General features: G+C 42.7%; 1 protein-coding gene across 1 annotated transcript in view; it reads left to right on the forward strand.

Moving 5' to 3' along the window:
• The first annotated feature begins 6 nt into the window (after positions 1-6).
• DGKI (diacylglycerol kinase, iota) overlaps positions 7-12,096 on the forward strand; it is a 481,484-nt gene continuing 469,394 nt past the window's right edge. Inside the window, exon 1 of the mRNA XM_011995483.1 lies at positions 7-96. The gene's annotated coding sequence lies outside the window, so the exon portion shown is untranslated. The remainder of the gene's footprint in view (positions 97-12,096) is intronic.

Raw genomic sequence — 12,096 nt, forward strand, 5'->3', positions numbered from 1 at the left:
CCTGGACGAGCCCGCGGCCGCCGGCCAGAAGGAGAAGGACGAGGCGCTGGAGGAGAAGCTGAGGAACTTAACTTTCCGGAAGCAGGTCTCGTACAGGTAGGCGCGGGGAGCCGGCAGCCGAGACAGGTGCGCCGCGGCGGGAGACCCACTCTTCCCCCAGCAAGGGGCGCTTCCGCGGAGTTGGGCACCTCTCTGTTTCCAAGCCTCTCTTTCCCCCTTTTCCCCTCTCCTCCCGGGGATGTCTGTCGTCTCCCCATCCTATCATTCCAGGCTGAAGGGAAGCAACGCCGGCTTTGCCCTGTGGCAGGAGAGAAGCACTGGGTCCCTAAGGTCAGAACAACAGAAATTTGTGTGTGTGTGTGTGTGTGTATTTCTCTCTCTCTTCCTTTTCTCTCTGTCTCTCTGTCTCTCTGTCTCTCTCTCTCTCTCTCTCTCTCTCTCTCTCTTTCTCTCTCTCTCTGTGTGTGTGTGTGTGTGAGAGAGAGAGAGAAGAGAGAGAGAAAGGGTTGCAGACTCAGTGATGCTTAGTTTCCTTAAGTCGTCAAAGTTGCCCCTAAGCAGGTGTCATCTTCAACCACCCTTCCCCCACCTTCCAGATTTCGCTGGATGAACCTTTGGCACTAACTTGATAGCTGAGATCACTCCGACAGGCAGAAAAGAATAGCGCTATACTGAAGAGAAATCCTTACGGAAGTTGGACCTGCCTCGAAATCCCTCATGAAGGAAGAGTGGGTTTATGTCTGTAGATGCGCCACTGGTTATGGGAGTTCCATGCCTGCGTGCTCCTTGCTTCTCTCCTGGCTGGAGGAGAGTGTGGGGAGCCCGCTGGCAAGCTAGGGGTGAAGGTGAGAGTAGGGACCATATTTGCACCTAAGGATGAGTGTGGGAGCCCTTTACACAAGGACAGTGTGGGATCAATGGCCTCTAAATTAGGATAAAAGATAACCCCACATTGCATTAGAATCCAACAACGAGGAATTAGGATTTATTAAGGTCTCTCTCCCACCTCCCTCTAGCAGGCAAGAATAAAGATATTGACAGGTCTGGAGAGTTGTCGACACTAACCCTACTGCTTGTTGATGTTAAAGGTCGAGGTGATATGCAAGCACAGGTTTACAAAGATGTACACTTGCTGGAGCTCAGAGGGTTTCTGGAAAAGGGGTCAGTGAAAACATTCTTGTAATCCTACTCTTTCTGAGTTTGTGTTCCCTTCCCAAAAACTATATAAAGTATGAAGCCTGTCACACCATGTGTTGTTATGTAAGCAAACGCAGATGACAGAGGTGTGTGGGTTTGGGAGGGTGTGTTTTATTTATGGGGGCAGGTGTGTGAATCATTGGGATCCCCACAGACATCGCCTGGCCTGGAGGCCACAGTCACTAGGGCATGTGCTCTGTGTCTAAGTGTTGACTTCTGATGACTCCTAAAACGCCTTCCTGGTGAGGTTGTTGCTTCTGCGTTGCTCGCATGCATTTTGTTCGCTGTGCGCTGAGGGAGTTCCCCACCTGAGTTGTTCTCTTAGTTACTCACACAGATCAGGTCCAAATTGATCTTTCTTTTTATACTTTGGTTTCTAAAAATAGACAGATGATGGGGAGGGGGTAGCTCTAGGGATGTATGCTAGGACACTGGCAGTTCTACTTCCTAGTTATGATGGCCTGTCTGGCCCTTGGGGGAACAGGGACTACATTCAGCCTAATTTAGGAGCAGAGAGTTGGAAGGGGGTGGTGATTACGTGAAGCACAGTGTGGGCTGCTCCTGGCTCATTGGTATTCATCAGAGTCCTCATTGGGTAGGAGTACAAAGCCAGAGTTTGCAAGGGAAATCATTTCAGCTTGCCTCTTGGCAGGGGTCATTCTCTGAGCCTCCTTTTTCAAAATGTATGTTGTGTGGGGTTTTGCTTCCTGAGTTGCATGCTCACACATGCACATGTAAGTGTGTACACACACAAGCATAGACATGGACATAGATGCAGCATGTTTCTATAGAAGAATAATAACATTGCGTCTGCTTTACAATCCATACATAGAGGTGGATTCTACTTCATGAACATCATTTCCTTTTAAATAAAGCTTTACAGTCTCCAATTCCTGCATCAGTGTCACCTCAGGTGGCTGGTTAAAAGTGCTCACCACCCTAGACTTACAGAATCAAACTGTCTGTGGGTGGGAATTCTTAACAGGCTCCTCAGGTGGTGTTTATGCAGACCAATATCTGGGGATTGCCACCCTATTTTGCCCCCAAGACTAAACAATTGATCTTTGAACTCATAAACCCTCCCCAGCCAAAGCGGGCCAGTCAGTCTCAAAGTCAGAGGAAAAGATGGTGAAAAGGAGATGCTTCCATCTGGAGCATATTTGTCCCTGGGTAACAGGAAAGTGTGTCCATTTTGATTACTGTTACTTATTTGTTTTGGAGTCATGGTGAGTGGCCTGCCCACTCATCATGGCGGCCATTGGTGCTGGACTCCTGCAGCTGGGCTGCCTGTTTTACTGTGGGATGGACAAAGGGTGTGTAAAAAAGGAGCAACTTTGTCAGGAACTGAGGGTGGGCTCCTCAGTGAGGACCACACCACCTCCCTTCTGGGGGCACCTGAGGACGGTGTCTGGTGGGAGCTTATGGAGAGAAGGCAGGAAGACACACAGAATGGAGTCTGAGTGAAAGGGCTCAGTTAGGGTATGGAGCATGGCTGCTTGTGTAAGGGGGATCATTTGAGGTGGAGGAGTGGAGATTTGCAGGTAGGCAAAAAATATCTTTTGAAGAACATGGATATTTTTGGAATGAAACTTGACAGGCAAAAAGAAGGGGGCTTTGGGAGAGAGGGTGTGTGTGTGTGTGTGTGTGTGTGTGTGTAGGGGGGTCTCATCTGCTCCTTCTGTTGCTAAGGAACATATAAGCTAGGGTTTAAAAATAAATGAGGAGTGGGTGGGCATATGCAGTGACTCCTGTCTTTTTAGGAACCAGAGCCCTTTACAAAAAGCCTTTAAATAACCGTTTCTGGAGGCAGATTATTCATTTTGCTTGACTTTTACTTTGTTAAGTAAAATAAACTCCTTTCTATACTCCTAGATTTCCCCTCATTATCTTTTCTTTGTTGGCTTTTTTTGAGAACCATTTTTCCCATGAGAATTTTTTCCTTTATTTCAGAATCTGCACCCCTAGAGCAAATAGTCTCTGTCGACTGTAAAGCTGAAGGTTTGAAAAGGCAGTGCAAGTGAGCTGGTACTTTTCTTTTAAAATTACTACTTCGTTTTTCTTTGCAAATTATGGTGCTGCAACAGATACATATGTGTAAATGACTATATAATGTGTAGGAACTGTTTTTTTTTTAAACTGCTGTAAGAATTCCCATTTAAGTCAGTAAAATAAAAAGCCTTCAGAAACACATAAGGGAGGGGAAGGAGAAGGTAGCTGAAGTTTATTGTCTTTCATGCAACAGGCACTGGGCTAAGCCTTATTGTATGTTCTGTCTTAATTAATCTTCGTGACAGTCCTATGATGTGATTATGACTATTTCCATTTTATTGAAAATGAACTTGAGGCATAGAGCTTGAGCAGGAGGCAGGATTTAAACACAGATGAATCCAAAGGACTTTCTCTTTAGACCGCATCACGCTGCTTCCCTAAACATTTATTTTAGGTTTGAACTGTCTCTCCATGTGTGCATATGTGTATGCACGCATGTGTGCAGTGTGAGTTATCTTCCCCTCATCCATAATACATGACAGCTCATTACCTATTGTTATTATTATATATTATTGCATACTTTTTTTGGATTGTGGTCTTTTGCCTATATAATTTTAGGGAACTCTTCTACTATCTCAGAAATATAAATGAATATAAATTCATGATTGCAAATATATTGGTTTTTCTTCTGAGAACAAAACCACCTCCATGCACCTGCTATGAAGATATCCATGTTAGAGGTTTATATGCCTTTAAAAAAATTTACACAGGAGCCGGGCGCGGTGGCTCAAGCCTGTAATCCCAGCACTTTGGGAGGCCGAGACGGGCGGATCACGAGGTCCGGAGATCGAGACCATCCTGGCTAACACTGTGAAACCCCGTCTCTACTAAGAAATACAAAAAACTAGCCGGGCGAGGTGGCGGGCGCCTGTAGTCCCAGCTACTCCGGAGGCTGAGGCAGGAGAATGGCGTACACTCGGGAGGCGGAGCTTGCAGTGAGCCGAGATCTGGCCACTGCACTCCAGCCTGTGTGACAGAGCGAGACTCTGCCTCAAAAAAAAAAAAAAAAAAAAAAAAATTTACACAGGGTTGTGTAGGTGAACCTAGGTCCAGTGAAGAGCTGGCCCATCGGTACCTCTTTGGGCAGCCCAGAATGAGGGATGAAGTATAATTTTGCTTGTCAGTAGGTCTGGGCAGACCATGACTTACGAGATGTTGATGCCTGTGATTTAGTTTCTCTACTCATAAGCCATTTTGGTAATACCAAACCTTTCTTAAAGGAAGTTTTTGGTATGAGATAGAAATAGGAGCAAGGAGTATTAAATGCCTTAGTTTGGGCAACCATGGAAAAAAATGATCTATTATTCTTTATAGGTTGATGATTAGAATGTAGTATTTTTGTTTTGTGTGTTGTCCCATAAAGTAAGGTTATGTTATTACAAGAAAGATATCTGAGGAGTTGGAAGCCACATAGGATAAAATGGATATTGTTCTTCCTTGCATTGTAATCAATAGTGTACGGGGGAACCTTTCTTCTCCTGAATATCAGTATGTAGCGTCCTCTTTTGTAAATCCATTTTATTTTGTTTTTATCTGTGCTTTGCACATCTGTTAGATTTTTAAAGACTTTAGGATCAGATTAAAATCTTGGTTCTAATTTAATTCTTTTCTCAGTAATTACTTACGTACTGACTGTTACTTCCTCAGTTAGGATACACACTGGGGAAGATTTCAATTCAACCACTGTCCAGAGTACTTATTCTGTTCTAAGTGATCTTTTAGAGGCTCGGTTTTTACCTGGGAGATTGACACTATTGGGTCCTGTGGAATCCGGGGATAGGGAAGTTGAAGAGAGGTCTTTGCTGGTGTTCAGTTCTGCTGTGGCAACAAACAACAGCATTGCCTCATGGGGCCAAGTTAAATTAGACTAGAGCTAGCTCTTTCCAACACTGCACTTTCTAATCTTAGGAAATGAGGGTTCCCAGTGAGAGCCCAGGGTGTCTACACCCTGTATGTTCGTCTGGCCTGGGATCTGAGAACATGTTCCCTCCACAACCCGAAGTTATCCTTGAAGCTGAGTACCTTGAAGTGACACCAGAAGCACCTGGAAGATTGTTGCCTACACGTTGGGCTGTGACATTTGCTTTCTTCCATGGGTATGCATTGGTAACACTGATCCTGTGGAGACTAATTATTTTTCCTGAGGCCTTATAACTGTAGTTTTGGGACAGTAGTTACTGCAAATAAATGATGGCATGTGAGCTTTTCTTACAGTGGATAACTTTGAAGGAAAGGTCAGAAGTAAAATGAAATCTAAGCCATAAAACTTTTTGTCATTAAAATTTAATTTGCTCAAAATGCCTATAAAAATGGGCTAATTCTAATTGTTGGAACTGATTGAAACCTATTTCAAGGCACAACAAACAATGCAGATAATTGGAGAAATAAAAATACCAAGCTAAGTCTGTTTGCCCATAATGCTTCCACAACTCATTGCTGGCTTGTTCACCAGGAAAGCTCCTCGATTGGTATGAGCTCAAAAGCATCCACTTGGGGTGATAGGTGGCTGGTCTTCCCCTGTCCTCACATGGCACTTTCAAATAGCTTTGTTAGGACTGAAGTGTCATTTTCTGGTCTGGGCCTTAGACTAGGGTTTGAACTTGGCATCTGTCTGCTAATCTCAGACAAGCTATGTAACTCCTTTGAGGCTCAGCCAATGTATTTCTAAAATGAGATAATAGTAATACCTAACTTACAGGTTTGTTAGGAAGATTAAATGAGTTACTTTATTTAAAGGACATGGCATAGTGCCCTGCACAGAGTTAACTTGTGTACTTATTACCATTCCCCAAACTAAGTTGTTAGCTCCTTTGAAGGCAGAACTTGCACCTGATCATTTGAATCGATGACTCGGATTTTTCTTGCTCGGTAGGTGTTGGATAAGTATTTATTGAATAAATACATTTCATTGGCATTTTAAAATAAATTATTACTGTTATTCATTCTTGGCTCATCTCAATTGCGAGTTTCTTTTCTACAAAGAAACCTCTGCCTTTTTCTTATTTACACTTTGTCCAGCAGCTCAGGACTGTCTGTCTGTTTACAGCTTCCTGTTTGCATACCTGCATCAGCCATTTAGCCAGCTGTTGGAGGCTGAAGAGGGGTGGCAGAAACTCTTACTTAACCAGCTATTTGCAGCTTGTCAAAGAAAAGGCCTTAATTTGCCTTCTGAGTAGCACTAATTAGCTCTCCGGTTCTCTTTCTGTCTGTCTCATCCCTTTCCAAGGGGCAGCATTGATTTTCTCCTCAGGGAAATTTCTGTTGACTTTTCCTTCAGTGATTAAAACGTAAAAATGCAGAAAAGGGCTACCCAGCATTCCTGGAGTCCTGACCATTGTCCAGCCAGCCGGAGGTCACTCCAGCCACCTCTGTTCTATATTACTTCACTCCCCCTTTCCTTCCAACTCATCTGATTGACTTTGGTGAAGAAGTTATTTTAGGAAGAGTGCATTCATCTGCTCAGTGACTCTAAGCTTTTGCTTTGTTTTTAACCCACTTAATAAAATCTTTGGAAAAGCACCAGCTACTTTTTATTCATGTACCATACAGAGCACTTGAAGAATGGCTCACGAATGTCCTGACTCCCATAGTGTTTGGGGAGAGGCGGTATGAGCACTGCTTGGGTTACTTTAGAGAAAATTTAATCATCTTGTGTGTGCCTATTAGCTGAAGGAGGGGGCTGTGATTGGGTAGAGGTGGGAAGAAAGGTCTTTGCATATGAATGTTAATGTTCTTTCCTTCCAGCCCTGAGTTTTGTGAGCCTTTGAAATAAAGCAAACAGCTTTTTTCTTTTTTCTTTTTTTTTTTTTTTTAAGGCAACAGCTTTCTAACAGGGGCTTCTGTCATTCTTGCATCCAACCTGAGTTTTGCTGAAATGGAAATTTGCCTTTGGTTGTCTAGACTCATAAATAATGTTCTGATAAAAGAACCAATTCTGGTTTAAGCTATAATATTTATAGCCTGGCTTTTGTTAGATGTTGGGAACAGCATTCAAAACAGTAATATTTAAACCACAATTAAATTTCATTTTTCTTACCTTTCAATTACTTGAGAGGTAGAGGATAGTAGTGGTGAAGAGCCCTGCCACCTGGGTCTAAAGCTCCACCTCTGCCTGCTGTGTGCCTGCACAAGTTACTTAACCTCTCTGTGTCTTAATTTCCCCATCTACAAAATAGTAATGATAGTGGTACTCATCCTGTAGAATTATTTGACATTTAAATGAGTCACAAAGTACATGCTATATGTGTGTTTGTTAAGGTGGTGTTATCTATACTTAAGTCCGGTTAAGGAGCAGATTTGTGTATTATTCTTCAAAATACAGAACATCAGTCAAATGTCAGCAGCTGGTGATAAAATTATTCAGGTAATATGAAAATGAGAGAGACATAGACTTAAGAAATTTAGCTGACAGGTTTTGGCATTCTTTAAGATATAGAATATGTAATTTTTATTTCGTAACTTATTAAAACACAGTTCATTGTTACTAGGGAATGTGAAAAGGAGAAAGCTGCTTCTTAGTGCTTTGGAAATTGGAGCGGACAGAAGGCAGAGGTCGGAGGAGACAGGCACAGTCAGTGTGCAGGGGAGTCAGGTAGCAGCAGCCCGAACTGCCAGCTGGTCATCTGAGAGCAGGAAGCCAGACGTGGAGGGTTGGGTGAGAGGGATCTCAGAGCTTTGCAGTGTCAGGAATGGATAAGCTGATAAAGACCGAGGTACTAGAAACAGAGTTGTCCCCTGTGATTCCAGGACAGAGGTTATTTCTCTTCTGGCCTGTCTTGATGATGTCTGCTTTGTACATGCAGACAATGGCCGGCTGGCATGCCCTGGCAATCACAGAAAGAAGCTTCGCAGATGCTACCTGCGCTGGATTATTTCAGAAATGGAAGGCACAGCCTTCTGGGATGTTCCATCAGTTATTTCAACCAGGCCAAACAGCAGAATGTATTTTAAAAGATGTAGATGGTTGTTAAATATTTGTTAGACAAGTAAAACTGCTCAGGACTGTGAAATAAATGTTAAGGAGGTGAATTCATTTTTGTTTTCCTTAAAAAAGGCAAAGATAAGACAGTTGGACTGCTTTTGTGTATCATGTAGTCTTTCAGGAAATAGCTGGAAAATAGATTCCTTGAAAGGACCAAAGTACATTTTTAAAATGTGTCATTCCTTTGTACATGAGAAAGATGTCAGGCTTGTAGGGAAAAATACATTTTTGCTTTTTTTAAAAAAAACTTGAAAGCAATTTGTTGAAAGATAAAAAGAGCTTTACATAAGCTTATGTGGAAGCGGTGGGAAAGGGTTCCATGTATCATTTAGAGACAAACTTCTGGAACATTCCTCAGGCTGAAAGGCCTGAGATCTCATCATTGTCCTAATGGATGTGTCAGAGTTTGAGACAATCTCTTTTAGACTGAAAGCATTCTCTTTAAGAGTTTTGAAGGAAAAGCCTGTAATCCCAGCACTTTGGGAGTCTGAGGCAGGCGGATCACAAAGTCAGGAGATCGAGACCATCCTGGCCAACGTGGTGAAACCTTGTCTTTACTAAAATACAAAAAAAATTAGCCGGATATGGTGGCGCATGCTTGTAGTCCCAGCTACTCAGGTGGCTGAGGCAGGGGAATCACTTGAACCTGGGAGGCGGAGGTTGCAGCGAGCTGAGATCAAGCCGCTGCACTCCAGCCTGGCAACAGAGTGAGACCCTGTCTCAAAAAAAAAAAAAAAAAGGTTTCTCCCTTTTAAATCGGCCCCCTCTCAATGCAAAGACTAAGGTGTGGCATGTTTCTTTTCCTTTGTAATTGAAGCACCGTCCTCAGCATCTGAAGTTACACAGGAAGCTGCCAAGCATGGGCTTCCCTGACAGCGCACAGCCTCGGGACTGCTTGGCTTTCATGGCTGTCTTCATCAGCTTGGGCTGTTGTAACAAAGTCCCATACGGGCGGCTTCTAAACAACAGACATTTCTTTCTCATCGTTCCGGAGGCTGGAAGTCTGAGATCAGGGCACCAACATGGTCAGGTTCTGGGGAGGGCCCTCTCTGGGGCTGCAGACAGATTTCTTCTCATGGTGTCCTCACAGGGTGGAGGTAGTGAGGCTCCTGGGGGCCTCTTTTTAGAGGGGCACTCATCCCATTCATTAGCACCCCACCCTCGTGACTGAATCACCCCCAGTGGCCCCACCTTCTAGAACCGTCACACTGGGGGTGAGAATTGAGAATTTCAACACGTGACTTTTGGGAGGACATAAACACCAGCCCCCACCCCCACCCGCCTTTTTCTCACAATATCCCAGGAAGCCACAGACACCACTCCTCTTGTCCTTCCCAGTGGCCTCTGAAGGCCATTCCCAGAGGCAGCGAAGGCCATCCGTGCACTTCCAAGCTTTTTGTAAGTGCAGCTCAGAGAAGGAAGAAGCTTTTCTTGGTTCAAATACTGACTGCAATGATTAACTTACTTCCCTACCTGTGAATATTAATCATTATAAGTTACTGATTTTGCCAAATGCTTACACTGTATCAAGAGTTGCTAAATATTTTACATTCGGGATTTCATTGAACCCTCAATCAAGTAGGGACTATTATCATTTCCATTTTACAGAGAAGGACATTGAGGCTTAGCGTTTAAGTAAGTTGCCTGCAAGTCACAGAGCCAGTTAAGTGGCAGAGTTAAGATCTGTGCCCATATTTGCATATTGCTTATTACTTCCCGATTGCAGCTTTTCTTGTCCTCTTTTCACCCTTTCCCATTACCCTCTCTGTGTGCAAATAGCCATATTTTCACAATCTAGTGGTTTATTAGACCAAACTCTCTTGAGGAGAGAGACCCATGTGTTTCATCTTTATGAACCCAGCCAGACCTCACACAGGACATAGAGAAAGGCCTTGACAAAGGTTGATTGACTGAGTGGATGAACATTCTTTTTACGTCTAAGCATAAAACTTAGCTCTGTGAATAATCATGTGCTACTGTCAGTTGTAGGGAGGCCAAGATTGAGCTTTCCATGGTGTTTTTTGTAAAAACTATATGAGTTTTCCATTGCACGAGACGGGGGAATAAATCCAGTTTCCTGGGGCCTAGAAATGATTATGGGGATTATAGACTGGTATTGCTCCTTCTAAATTCTACCTTCAGTACAAGACCTTGTGATTTGTTGTAATCATAGTGGAACTTGAAGGGAGGTGATGGTACCATGCGTTGGGGTCCAGTGAAGAAGCTCGGTTTAACTTATGTGCACTTGACATGTCTGAAATGGTGTAGTCAGCCCCATTTGATTTTTACAAAAGATATTCTTAGAAGAGTCTGGTCTTTTACCTTTAGCTCAAGGACCTGTTTGAGCTGCAAGTCTTTGCAATATGAGTTTTTCCATAACAACATCCTTCAGAATTCATAAGTATGTTCATGAGTGCAGTTAGAGACACCTAGAAAGTTCCAAAGGAACATTTTGAAAACCTGAGTCATTCTTTCTCATTTGAAGAAAACTTTCAGAATTTCTTAGGAAAATAAACCTCTACTTCAAAAATAAATGCCCAAGCTATTTAAAGATTAAAACAGAAGCTTTCTATGAGCCAGCGTGGAATTACTTATAACAAAGTCTAAGGGATTTTTTTAAAGACAAATTTCTGGAGATTTCTTAAACTGTTATACTGACTAAATTTAGGCACTTAATAATAATAAAAATGTGTGCGGTGCTTTCACGGCTTACCATTTATAAACTCCTTTCACATAATTAATCTAACTTTACTCACAAAACAATCTTAGGCAACCCCGTATTGTTTTCATAGGCATTGTACGTTTAAGGAAACAGTCACAGTAGCTAAGCGACTTTCCCAAGGCCACGTGCCATGAGGGACATTGCCAGGTTCAGGCTGGTTTTCGGATCTGAAGTCTCATACTCTTTTCACTGCAGGATGCTGTTTCCACACATGAATCTATGGAAAGATAGCACCATTTCCCTCTCATTAGTTCTACTTACTTGAATTAATCTCACTAAATGGACAAAGTTGGCATCAATCACTAGCTGGCATTCTAAATCCATAGCGCATCGACAACGAGGATGACCTCATTGCATTGTCATTACCCTTCCTGTACACATGAAAACATGAAACTGCAAGTGTGATGGTATATGTTTAACACTCCTCTTACTGGAGAAAAAGAAAAAAAACAGGTAGAGGTAGAGTTAGGCTCTTTCTTTGCATTAGTTGCTAAGCAGCAGCCATTTCATTGTAAAGGAGATTCAGTTCAAGTAATGGCACAGGTATTCCAAGAATAGTATTTCATTTTTATAGCAATTGCATTTCAGGCCTCCAGAAAGCATATGCTTCTGTGGCTCAGTGATTTTTAGGGGAAGAAATAGCCACCTTAACATATTTGTTGAACATATGGAGAAAATTCAATATAGCTGATCACCTAATAACCAGACTTCCATGAGGCGCATGCAGTTCACAGGGGCAGCAGGTTCAGGCTACCCGCAGTTTGAAGGATTTGGAAGTCTCCAGAAAATACTGTTGACAAACAAGTACATTTTGAGGTGGTGTTTGACATTCACCGATACTATCTCAATGAAATATGCTGGGTAATTTAGAATTCTAAGGGTATTGAAATAATATGGTATAGAACAAAATTTTGTTGTTGCAGCCAAGGGGTTGGATGGTGCCAAGATTTCATTGTATTGAGCTTTTGCTGGCAGCTGAAAGCTCTTCAAAATGAAGATAGAAAATATGGTACAAGTCTGTTTTACCAGAGACTAGGATTGTAACCCCTGCCTTTTTTTGTTTTCCATTTGCTTGGTAGATCTTCCTCCATCCCTTTATTTTGAGCCTATGTGTGTCTCTGCATGTGAGATGGATCTCTTGAATACA

Source organism: Mandrillus leucophaeus, unplaced genomic scaffold (genome assembly GCF_000951045.1).
Source record: "Mandrillus leucophaeus isolate KB7577 unplaced genomic scaffold, Mleu.le_1.0 Scaffold49, whole genome shotgun sequence".
NCBI classification, from domain to species: domain Eukaryota; kingdom Metazoa; phylum Chordata; class Mammalia; order Primates; family Cercopithecidae; genus Mandrillus; species Mandrillus leucophaeus.